Below are 12,749 nucleotides of genomic sequence, written 5' to 3'. Positions count from 1 at the left end.
ACAAGTGTCTATTGGGCACAGAACAGACCCTCTGTCCCACATTTTGTTGGCAAAACCTTACTCATATTTCACCACGAGTACTGCACACAGTTCAGTAGAATGTTAAATTGAATGTCTATTTTAGTGAGACTTGGTTGTTAATGTTATCACTTTACTCAAGAACTCTTGAAATCTAATAGTACTGTGGATTCTTTTTGTCGTTTATTGGTCTTGTGGTAACTCTATATAAAATATCCTTATTTTTTATATAAAACCTTGTGTGGTGTCCATTTGTAGTGTTGTCACTGGGTTACTATATGTGGTCACAAATGCTTAACTTAGAACGCCTCTGAGATAAAGCCTTGCTGCTCATGCCAAGCTACCAAGGGGGTGAGCAGGGGTTATTTTAGGAGTATAATCACCTTTTCCTGACTAGAGGAGAGGGTCCCTATTTGTCACAAGTACCTACCTGTGCCAACTAGAGAACCCCAATTCTAACATTGGTGGTCAGCGGAAGGGATTTCGATTTTGCATTTGTGACTCATGTACATTGATTGGTGAACACTACTTAGTGAGTGCAGACCATAACGCAACCACGTACTTCTGATACTTGTTTTAGCCAGAGATCTCCATTTTTTTTAAAATCCTGGAGGAGATAGCCTACGTTGCATCTGTTGATTGTGATTGGGAGAAAGAGAAACTAGAAAGTTACACCAACAAGCAGCTCAAAAGCTTCTGCAAAATGTTTAAAATTCCTCTGACCGGAGTCACCAAGAAGGAGCATTACCACAATGCGCTCAGGGCCTGGATGGCAGCAAGGGATGCCCTTGGTGATTTAGTGGATTATGAGGATGCAGAGCAGCAGCCTGGTGGGACACTGGGTCCTGAGAAGAGGGGTGCGCTCTCCTCAGAGGGTAGAAGTGTTTCTGCCCGAGGTCTGTCCCCAGAAGAGTTGGCAGAAAGAAAAGAAAGCAGGATGCATGAAATGGAGATGGCCAAGCTCAAATTGAATGCGCAACTGGAGCTAGAAAGCAAGAAAATGGCTCTAGAAGTTGAACTAGAAAGCTAGAAGATGGCTCTAGAGGAAATGAGATTACAGTTGAATCATGACAAAGTTTTGAGGGAGTTGGATCTGAAAGCCAGGAGTCTAGAGATTACTCCCTCTGGTGGCAGAACGCCGTCAGTGCCTGTGGAAGGTAGAGTGTACATCCCCAAAGATGTGGTCAAGGAGTTTTTTAAGAATGATGATATTGGGCAGTGGTTCAGAGCCTATGAGGTAGCCATGTCTTCCCACCTGGTCCCTGAGAGAGATTGGGGAGCGGGGTTGTCGGGAAGGTTCCTTAGTGAGGGGCGCGACACACTGAGGAGTGGCCTTCTGAAGTCAATAACTCCTATAGCCACATGAAAGAGGCACTCATGACTAGGTATGGTTTGACCCCTGAACTCTATAGGCAGAAGTTTAGAAAGTGCAAGAAGATAGAAAATAGTACCTGGGTAGAGTATGTCACCTTCTTTTGCAGAGCCCTGGATAGTTGGGTAAAGGGCAGCAAAGTGAATGATTTTCAAAGTCTCTTGGATTTGATTGCATGGGAGCACTTGTCTGAAAACTGTTTTCCAGAGCTGCCCCCGCACCTGATTGATAGCAAGCTGACTAATCCTAGGAAGCTTGTTGAGGAGGCGGACCGCTGGGTCAGTACCAGGGTCCACAAGGGTCACATGGGAGACTCAGCCAAAGGTGGGCAGGGTCCCCTGCAGAGGAGTGGGGGGACAAGGGTAAACAGATGGAGTTACGCAGAGGGCCCCAAAGTAATCCCCAATGGAACCAAGTGAAAAGTTCCCAGCCTCCCCCTGAGAGAAAGCCAGTGGTCCCGACAGGTACTCCTGTTCTACAGGGACCCCTGAGATGTTACAAATGTGGGGACCTGGGTCATAGGGCAAATGATCCCAGGTGCCGCCTGTTTGGTAAACCAGCACCCACTGGTGCCCCGCCCCGGCAGATGGCTAGTGTAGCCTTGGGGGAGGAGGTAGAAGTCCAAGGTGCGTGGGGACCCGCAGAAATGTCCCTTGTCTCCTTAGGAGACTGTGAGGTGGTCCATGAGAACCAACAGCCCAGTAACACTAAGAAATATGGGCAGCGTTTGACCGTCAATGGCCAAAGGGTGGAGGCTCTTAGGGACACAGGAGCCAGTGTGACAGCTGTCAGGTGTAACCTGGTGACTCAAGAGCAGATTGTCCCTCATGCATTTTGCCGAGTTGTTCACACCAACAACACAGAGAGTCATTGTCCAATGGCTCAGGTTCCCTTTGAGTGGGGGGGGTCTCTGGTACTCTTCAGGTAGCTGTGAGGCCCGACATGCCTGTTGACTGTTTGTTAGGAAATGACTTGGAGAGCTCCCCTTGGGAAAAGGTGCAGAAAACAACTCACTTGAAGATGGTTGGACTGCCTGACTGGGCGAGCGAGCGTGACCACCCGGTCAATGTCAGCCAGTAGGGGTTCTCAAGATGACCTGGAGCCCGAGAGGGAGGCCCAGGAACCTGTTGAAGAGAGAAGTGGCGAGGGGCACGGGAAACCGGTCCCTGAAGTTCCCACGGCCCAGGAGGAGGTAGACCCTGAGGGGGGTGCCTGAGCTGACCCATTAGCAGCAAGAAGGAGGTCCCTCCAGGGAAGACTTCTTCAAAGAGCAGAGAGAGTGCCCTTCTCTTGTTGGCTTGCGGCAACAGGCTGCAAGCCAAGCAGCAGGTGATCAGTCAGGATCACACTTGATTTACTGGAGAATGGTCTCCTGTATAGTGAGCCTAAGGTTGCTGAACCTGGGTCAGTTCGTGTGCTGGTGGTACCCCAGAAGTTCAGAGCCTTCCTACTGGGGCTGGCTCAGGATGTGCCATTAGCAGGACATTTGGGGCAGGACAAGACCTTTTCATTGGCCCCAAATGCGCAAGAGTTCTGATACTCATTGAAGGACCTGTCAGACTTGCCAGGCAAGTGGAAAGAGTGGGAGGCAGCACAAGGCTCCTCTCCAGCCATTCCCTGTGGTCAGTACCCCCTTTGAGCGGGTGGGGATTGACATTGTGGGGCCACTTGACCCCAAGACAGCCATGGGCAACAGGTTCATCCTGGTCTTGGTGGACCATGCCACCCGATACCCAGAAGCCATACCTCTGAGGATAGTGACGGCCCCCGTGGTGGGAATGAGCACTGATGGGAATTTTCTCCCGAGTGGAATTCCCTCGCGAGGTAGTGTCTGACCAGGAGACCAACTTCATTTCTAAATATATGAAGTCCCTGTGGCAGGAGTGTGGTGTAACCTACAAGTTCACCACTCCTTACCACCCCCAAGGAAATGGGCTGGTTGAAAGGTTCAACGGGACCCTGAAGGGCATGATTATGGGTCTTGAGGAACCCATGAGGCGCAAGTGGGATGTCCTCTTACCATGCCTGCTCTTTGCATACCGGGAGGTGCCACTGAAATCTCTAGGGTTCAATCCCTTTGAGCTTCTCTATGGACACCCGGTCCGAGGACCTCTGAGTCTGGTTAAAGAAGGCTGGGAGCAATCTCCCAGAAAACCTCCCCAGGATGTATATAGTTGCATGCTGGCCTTTAGGAACAAGACCAGGCGCTTCAGTGAACTCGCTCAGGCGAATCTGGAGGCCAGCCAGGAGGAGATGAAGCGCTGGTATGACCAGAATGCCACTCTGGTAGAGCTTCAACCTGGACAGAAGGTGTGGGTCATGGCCCCAGTGGAGCCCTACGCGCTCCAGGATAAGTGGACCGGACCATTTGAGGTTGTGGAGCACAAAAGTTAATTTACCTACTTGGTGGACTTGCGGTCTCCCAGGAACCCCTTGAGGGTCCTGCATGTCAACTGCCTTAAGCCCCACTAAGAGAGGTCTGAGGTGGGCATGCTCTTGGCAACAGATGCTGAAATGGAGGAGGAGACTGAGCATCTTCCTGACCTCCTGTCAGCCTCAGAGCAAGATGGGTCAGTGGATGGTGTTAACCTCTCTTCCACGCTGACCCCTGAGCAACAGAATGACTGCCGCCAGTTGCTGGGACAGTTTTCTAATCTGTTCTCCCTGGTTCCTGGTGTCACAGATTGGTGCGTCCATGATGTGGACACAGGAGACAGCTTACCTGTGAAGCACAAGTCTTACTGACAGGGTGAGGGCTTGCATCAAAGAGGAGGTCTCAAAGATGCTTGCCCTTTGGGTGATTGAGTCATCTAGCAGTCCTTGGGCCAGCCCAGTGGTCTTGGCCCCAAAGGCTGCAGCGCCGTGTGCCACACCCGAACTCCGGTTCTGTGTGGACTACAGAGGACTCAATTCAGTTATCAAGACTGACGCGCACCCCATCCCCAAAGCTGATGAGCTCATTGATCGGCTAGGGGCTGCACGGTACCTCAGCACGTGTGGCTTGACGTCTGGGTACTGGCAGATCGCCTCGACTGATGGGGCCAAGTAGAGGTCAGCATTCTCCACACCAGATGGGCATTTCCAGTTCCGTGTTATGCCCTTTTTGATGAAGAATGCCCCTGCCACCTTTCAGAGGTTGGTCAACCAGGTGTTGGTTGGACTGGATGAGTTGAGTGCCGCCTACCTGGATGACATCGCAGTGTTCAGTGCCAGTTGGGAGGAACTTCTGTGCCACCTCTGGGAAGTGTTGATGGCGCTGCGGAAGGCAGGCCTCAGGATCAAGGCAAGTAAGTGCCAGACCGGGCTGGGTTCTGTGTTGTACTTGTGACACCAAGTTGGGAGCGGCCAGGTGGCGCCCCTACAACCCAAGATTGAAACCATCCTGGCTTGGGAGCCACCCAAAACCCAGACAGAGGTGAGAGCCTTCTTAAGTCTCACAGGGTACTACAGGAGGTTTGTCAAGGGGTATGGCAGCATTGTTGCACCCTTGACAGAGCTGACTTCCAAGAAGCAGCCCAAGAAAGTGATTTGGACTGACACCTGTCATAAAGCCTTTGAGGCCCTGAAAGCTGCCATGTGCACGGCGCTCGTGCTCCTGGCACCCAACTTCTCAAGAGTTCATTGTCCAGACAGACGCTTCAGAGCATTGTGTGGGGGCTATTTTGTCACAGATGAATGAGGAGGGCCTAGATCAACCTGTAGCCTTTATCAGTAGAAGGTTACTTCCACGGGAACAGAGGTGGAGTGCTATTGAGCGTGAGGCATTTTCTGTGGTCTAGGCACTGAAAAAGCTGAGACCATACCTGTTTGGGACTCACTTCTGGGTTCAGACAGAACACAGGCCCCTCAGATTGTTGATGCAAATGAGGGGTGAGAATCCAAAGCTGTTGAGGTGGTCCATCTCCCTAAAGGGTATGGACTTTACGGTGGAACACCGTCCTGGTACAGAACACGCCAACGTTGATGGTCTGTACAGATTTTTCCACCTTAGTGAAGAGAACTCCCAGGAGTTAGGGTAGTTCTCCCCACTTTTCAGCTCGAGGGGACCCGTTTTAGACCTGGCACCATTGGCGTGGGTCTTCCTTCCATTTTTTGCTGATACCTCATGTATTTTTGCTGTGTTAGATGCTTTGGGCACTGTGCCACTGCTATCCAGTGCCACAGTGCAAGTGCTCCCTACTGTAAATTGCTGTATTAATCAGTGGTTCCATGTTTGGCTATTTGGTTTACTTGTTAGACTCTAGTACAGTGCACTGAGTGTGCCCAGGGCATGTAAATCCATATGCTGCTGGTGGGCCAGCAGCACTGGTTGTACCACCCACAGAAAAAGCCTTGTAAAATGTATCTAAGGTCTGCCATTGCAGAACCTGTGTGCAGTCTGGTACTGTCATGCTGAATGGGCAAGTGCACCCACTTGCCAGTCCCTAAACCTTCCCATTTCTTCATATTAGTCACTCCTATGATAGGCCCAAGGGCAGGGTGCATTGTAAGTATACGGTAGGACCAGCGCTGGTGTGTGTGGTATGTCCTAATAGTGAATTACAGCCATTTTCATGTTTCACTATTGCAAGGCTACCTGTTCTCCATAGGCCAGAATGGGCTGTTAGAATTGTTACATTTTATAATCCTAACAGGCTCAGAGAACATGGTAGAAATTAGAGTTTAGTATGCCTGGACTCAGAATAATAAAATACACCTTTTAGTGAAGTTTATTTTAATATTCTGTGTTTGCAAATACCACTTTTAGAAAGTAGGTATTTGCTTGTCTAACCATTCAAACCTGCCTCTGCTAGGATGTGAATTCCTTTGTCTGGTTTTGTTAGTGACAGGGCTGGGGGATTCCAAGACAGGCTGAGTCACCCAGTGGTGAATAGAGAGATCTGCAACTAGATGGGAGGGAGGAGTGCACATGATATCTGAATAGGGCTGTGCCTGCCTTCCACAATGCTGGCTCAACCTCCTGGGAAACGACTGATGTCTCTGCCCTGCACACTGAAAGAAGAGAAGGAGTCTTGTAAACAAAGTGCTCCAGGACTGTACTTGACTTCCACAACGCTGGCTCCACCTCCTGTGGGGCGTCTGATGTTTCTGCCCTGCACTGTGAAAGGAAAGGAGAAGTCTGGTAAACAGAGTGCTTCAGAACTGGTTTGGACTGGGCAAAGGCCCCTCTCCCCTCAGAGAACAAAGGATTTCTGGATATAAATATTGGGACCCTGATCCCATGAAATTAGATCACTTTGGACTACAAGAAGAAACCTTGACTGAGGAGAGGAACCTGAAGAAACTGAGGAGAGACTATTCCCAAGCTGAAGTGCTGCTTGGGGGATGGGCGTGCAGTGGTTGCCTTACTGCCAATGGAAGGAGAAAGGAACTTTGTGTACTTTGCTTTCAACTTGTGAAGGATCTCCAAGGGCTTGGAAAATAGCTTGCCTCCTGCTGAAGTCTCAGGGACAACAGACTTCACCCCCCCCCCCAGCTTCCCAGAGTTCTTGTGTTAGTGCCTGTTGCTGTTTTGGGCTTTCTGAGGAACTGCGTGTCGCAAGGAGCTGGAAACGCGACTCAACAAGAGGAAGCGTGTCGCCGTCGATGTGCCTGCCGTCGCAACTCCGGAGAAAGGAGGGTGTCACCGCTGGAACTGTTGCACTGCACCGCATCGGAGAAAAGTGTGCCGCAACAAAGAGGAAGCGTGTCGCCGTCGCTGGTGCTGCAGTCGCAATACCGAAGAAGGAGGGTGTCGCCGCTGTGGTTGTCGCACTGCACCGCATCAGGAGAAGAATCTCGCAATGAGGTTGGAGCGTGTCGCCGCCGCTGTGCCTGCCGTCGCAGTGCCTGCCGTCGCAACTCCGGAGAAAGGAGTGTGTAGGCGCTGGAACTGTCGCATTGCACCGCCTCGACCAAGAGCACCTCGCATCCCCCGAAAAACGTGCCGCCTTCGGAGCTGCTGCCTTCGCATCTTGTATGCCGCCGCTGTAGTCCACGCATCGAACTGAGAACTTCTCGCATCCCCGAGAAGCGTGCCGCATCTGGAAGATCTTCACGTCTTTATTTCTTTGCACCTGAACTTTGCCCCATTCTCATCACTGCGACATTGCTTTGTCGTGGAAGCACAAACCAACCTAAGGTACATTCGGCGCAAAGTGTTGCATCTAAGAACTGAACTGCACAAAGCTTAAATCTACCATCTTAAAGTAATCATAGTGTGTAATTTTGTCGTTTATGGTCTTGTGGTAACTCTCTATAAAGTATACTTATTTTTTATATAAAACCTGTGTGGTGTCCATTTGCAGTATTGTCACTGGGTTACTGTATGTGGTCACAACTGCTTAACTTACAACGCCTCTGAAATAAGCCTTAACTGCTTGCGCCACGCAACCTAGAGGGTGAGCAGGGTTTATTTTAGGAGTGTAATCCCCTTGTCTTGACTAGAGGAGAGGGTCCCTGCTTGTCACAAGTACCTACCTGTGCCAACCAAAGACCCCCAAATCTAACAACGGGGCAAACAAATAAAATATGAGCTATTGTTTCTGACTGTGTCGGGCAAAACGGACATTCCGTGCAGGAACCTGTACACCATTTACCAGTAAATGATTTAATAGGAAGGGTACCTATCCTAAATTGGTGGTACCATTTCCTATCACTGGGTACCGTAATAAGGTCCCAGTACCCTTCATAGTCAGATGCATGGTTGGTCTCTAGAAAGTCTCTTGACAGTGAGGGACTCGTCAGAGACAAAGCGTTTCATAGTGACCATGTTCCAGTATAGCCCCCTCAAATCCTTTCGAAATGGAAATGCACTATTTGTGGGATTTTGCCACAGCCAATTAAGGCCCATGTCAGTATAAGTGGCCTTTACATGCCTCAACCATGAAATTTTGCCCACACTATTGGCGTCCCTGATCTCAAGTAGGGCTTGTGCATACTGGGTGAGCTTGGGGGTAACCCAGAGCCTCCTCCAGTAGGCCACTGGTCTGAAGCGTGCCACATCCTCTAAAAACTGGCTTCCCAAATCATAATAGAATGGTATTAGTGGAGTAGATTGAGGCAAACCTGATATATACCCCTCATAAATGTATTTTGCGACGTGGTAAGTGCCGCTAGGTTGCTAAAACCCCATAATTCAGCCCCGTACAAAACCGAAGCTGAAATTTTTGTGTTATAGATTTTTAGCACAGGGGCAATTGGCTTCGTAAAGGATAAACGGTGTTCTTTCAGCAGAGCACCAGATAGTTGTGCATGTTTAAGTAACAGCTGATCCAAGTGTAGATTCCAATTTAGCCTAGAGCCTAGTGTGATGCCAAGATACGTAAAAACATGGGTCTGCTCAAGTGTAACATCGTTCATGCTGACTCTCCCTCTTAGTTTTTTGTTTGTGTAGCACCATGAACTTGGTCTTGTCTACGTTAATTTTGAGACCATAATCCTGACACAACATCTCAAATCTCCCTATCGCCTTCTGCAGGCCTGAAATTAACAGGGTGTCGTTGGCAAACATTAACAGGGGAATCTTCCTGCCATCTAAAGTCGGAGCATCAGTAGGATGGTCCATGAAGTACTGGGTCACCCTGTTGATATAAAGAGAAAAAAGAGTTGGTGCCAGTACACACCCCTGTCGAACCCCTCTAGCGATCGGGAATCTATCTGTCACTTGACCTTGCTGACCCCACCGAACTTGAGCAAAGTTTGCGTCGTGAAGTTTGATTAAAAAAGCCAGCCGGTACAAGGGCATTCCCTGTTCTGCAAGGACACTCCACAACTTGGCTCGCAGTACTAGATCAAAAGCCGACTTTTAGTCTACAAAAGCAGCATATATTCTACCTCCATTAAGGATCGCCTCGCGCCAATAAATTAAAACAAATCTAAAAACCTGGTCTATTGTTCTCTGATGTGAGCGAAACCTGGCCTGTAAAGGTGAGAGGATGTCAAACTCGTCACTCCACACAAGCCTGGCTGTCACCTTCTGGATGCAGTCGATTAAACTAATAGGCCTATAATTACCAGGATCCGATCTGTCCCCCTTTTGAAAAATCGGTATAATCTCCACACCCATCCATGACTCAGGGATTGGAGAACCCTTTGAAATGGCATTCACTAAGATCTGTATGTATGTTACCCACAGAGCCTTATTATACAAGAACAGGTCGGCAGGAACACAATCGAGTTCGGGCGCTCTGCCGCTCAGTACAGTATTAAGTGCAGCTTCAACTTTCTGCTTGGTAAAGTGCAGCGCAGGATTACCAACTTGGGTAATCAAAGGGCCCTGGGATAATTCACATTCTCGGGCATCATTGGCAAACCGTGTCTTAAAGTGCGAAACCCAGAGTTCGGGAGCTACATGGTTGTTCGGCGGTTGGCTCGGCTTTCCCTTACCCCACTTAACCAAGTGCCAAAATCCAACCATGTTCCTGTCTTGGCTAGTACAATACAGCTCTTAACAATGTTCCTCGTCCCATTCCTTTTTCGCTTTGTGTTGCGCTAACTTATACTCCACCCGTGCATCCTGGATCCTGTCCCTGTTCTTGGATCTTATCGCCATAGCTAATGCTTTAAATGCCACCCTACATGTTTTCCCATACCATGAGTCAGCCGATGCCTTATGCAGAGTTTTTTGTTTCTCCTATGTTAGATGTAAAAAAGCCCTTGAGCTTATTAAAAAGTTCAATATGAGCAGAAGTAACACTGGACTTATTTTCCTGTTACTCAAGACAATTTTGGAGGTCTGTGGTCGCCTTTGTCACCAAATTATTGATGGCCTCCAACTGATCCTCTTTCTTTAGTAGGTTCGACCATTTTACTCTTATGGTGTCGTTACTTAGATGTAATTCTACACCCACAGGAAAACCAACTTCTATGCAATTGCCTACTGGTACAAGTGCTAACACCAGGATATTATGATCACTTTCCACCCTATCATGGACAATCATATCTAAAAGACTAGGTCAATATTGAATAGTTTCTTACCTGTCGATGTAGTTTTGCAGCTTGAAGATATTTCTGGATTCACTATGCTGTGCATTATTCCGCGGTCTAGTGGTTGGGTCCGTAATCGTAGTCTTTTTTTTTTTCGTACCCAGGTGGGCGTCGACGTCCCACCTTTTGGTGTCCTTCTGTGACGTCGGCATGCTTCCTGCGGAAGCTCCCACCCTTGGGCGCCATCTTCAGATTCTTTTTTTCTCGTTTTGTGTGTTTGCTAATCCTTGGCAATGTTCAAGTAAGTTATTTTTTTTATCCACTTTGTCATTAAAGGTATCTTGTTTCAGTATTCTCCTTGTTTTTTCACCACCTTATTCTCCAGCCTCATCTTTCTGGCGGAGGTGGGTGGGTTCGCTATTGAATCCAGAAAGATCTTCAAGCTGCAAAACTACACCGACAGGTAAGAAACTATTTGTTTTGCAGCGTGAATCTTTCTGGATTCACTATGATGTGCATAGACTTTGTATCGGTTTGTTACTTTTGTGGCGGCTGGGTTGAAGATGAGCATTGACTGTTGAATATATGTGGAAGCACTTTCTGTCCTACTTTTGCTTCCTTGTTTATTTGTATATCCACACAGTAGTGCTTTGTGAACGTGTGCACTGATGCCCATGTTGCCGCCAGGCATATGTCCTGAATGGGTGTGTTAGCCAGGAAGGCTATTGTTGCTCCCTTTTTCCTAGTTGAGTGGCCCCGAGCCACTTCCGCTAGTTCTTGGTCTGCCTGTTTGTGGCAGAACTGGATAGTTTGTGCAATCCATCGTGCGATGGTCCCCTTCGTTACTGGTCTACCCAGGGAACTGTTTGCGAAGGACACAAAGAACTGTTTTGTTTTTCTGTGTTCCTTCATTTTTTCTGTGTAGTGCATTACTGCCCTTTTAGCGTCCAGAGTGTGGAGTGCCCTCTCTGCGCGTGTGGTTGGTTTTTGAAAGAAGCTTGGTATTTGAACTGTTTAGTTGATGTGAAACCTAGACACCACCTTTGGCATGAAGTGTGGGTCTGTTCTCATCACCACCCTGTCATTGTGAATTTGTATGTAGGGTTCTTGTAGCGTTAACGCCTGTAGTTCGCTCACCCTTCGCAGTGAGGTGATAGCCACCAAGAAGGCTGTTTTCATTGTTAACATTTGTAGTGAAGCCTTATGAATTGGTTCAAAGGGCGCCTTCATGAGTTCCGTTAGGACTAGGTTAAGGTTCCATGCTGGCGGTGGCATCCTCTTAGGAGGTGCGATCCTTTTTGCCCCTTCCATGAATCTCTTTACTATCTGTGACGTAAAGAAGCTTGTCCCAGTCTCTCCTCTTGTGTAGGCCACAATCGCAGCTAGGTGTACTCTCAGCGAGGATGAGCTTAGCTTTGCCTTCAGCAGGTGCGTGAGGTACCTCAGTACTGTTGACTCTTGTCATTTTCCTGTGCAGTTTTTTCTTGCTGCACCATTGCGTGAACCTCTTCCATTTAGCCAAATAGCACTTTCGTGTGCTGGGCCTCCTTGACTCTCGCAGTACCCGCAGGGTGCTTTCTGGTAACCTTAGGTGTGCAAACTATGTCTTCAGGAGCCATGCTGCTAGGCTGAGGCTCTCTGGTTCTGGGTGAAGTACCTCTCCGTTTTGCATGGACAGTAGGTCTTTTCTTTTCCCGAGCTTGTGGAGTGCACCCTGTGCCATCTCCATTATCTGAGAGTACCACGTCTGCCTGGCCCATTGTGGTGCCACCAGGATCAGAGTCATGGTGCTGGTCCTGCACTTGTTGAGTACTCTGTATCAAAGGTATCGGGGGAAAAGCTTAAGCTAATGTCCTCGACCAGTCTATCCATAGGGCATTCCCCAGGGAACCCTCCCCTGGTCGCCTGGATGCGAAGCTTTGGCATTTTGCATTCTAGTGTGTTGCAAATAGGTCTATTGTTGGTGTCCCCCACCTTCTGAATAGCTTTAGCGTTTCCTGTGCATTCAGCTCCTACCCGTGGGATGCGGATATCGGTCTGTTGAGCCAGTCTGCTTCCACATTGTCTTTCCCTGGTAGGTGTATGGCTAGCAGGTCTATATTTAGTGGGATGGCCCATTTCCATATCTCCTGCGCTAGGTTAGACAGTGGCGGAGATTGCGTTCTTCTCTGTTTGTTGATGTAGAACATCGTCGTTGTGTTGTCCGTCTGGATCAACACTCTCCGGTTGTACAGTTTCGTCTGGAAGGCTTTCAGGGCAAGGAACACGGTCTTTAGTTCTAGGTAGTTGACGTGTTTGACCGCATCCGCTGGAGTCCAAAGACCCCTCACTCTGAGCTTGCTCATGTGTGCCCCCATCCTTTCTGGGATGCGTCTGCGGTGATGGTCACTGTTGGGGTCGGTGGTGTTAGAGGCTTCCCTTTTGTTATGTTCTCCAAGTTCCACCACGACAT

General features: G+C 48.9%; 1 pseudogene across 1 annotated transcript in view; it reads right to left on the bottom strand.

Moving 5' to 3' along the window:
* The window catches only part of LOC144806040 (uncharacterized), a 142,014-nt pseudogene that overhangs the window by 39,154 nt on the left and 90,111 nt on the right, over positions 1–12,749 (bottom strand). The window lies entirely within an intron of this gene.

This window comes from Lissotriton helveticus (genome assembly GCF_964261635.1).
Source record: "Lissotriton helveticus chromosome 1_1 unlocalized genomic scaffold, aLisHel1.1 SUPER_1_unloc_40, whole genome shotgun sequence".
Lineage (NCBI taxonomy): Eukaryota > Metazoa > Chordata > Amphibia > Caudata > Salamandridae > Lissotriton > Lissotriton helveticus.
The sequence above is the reverse complement of the archived record's forward strand: the minus strand, read 5'-3'. Positions and strand labels throughout refer to the sequence as shown.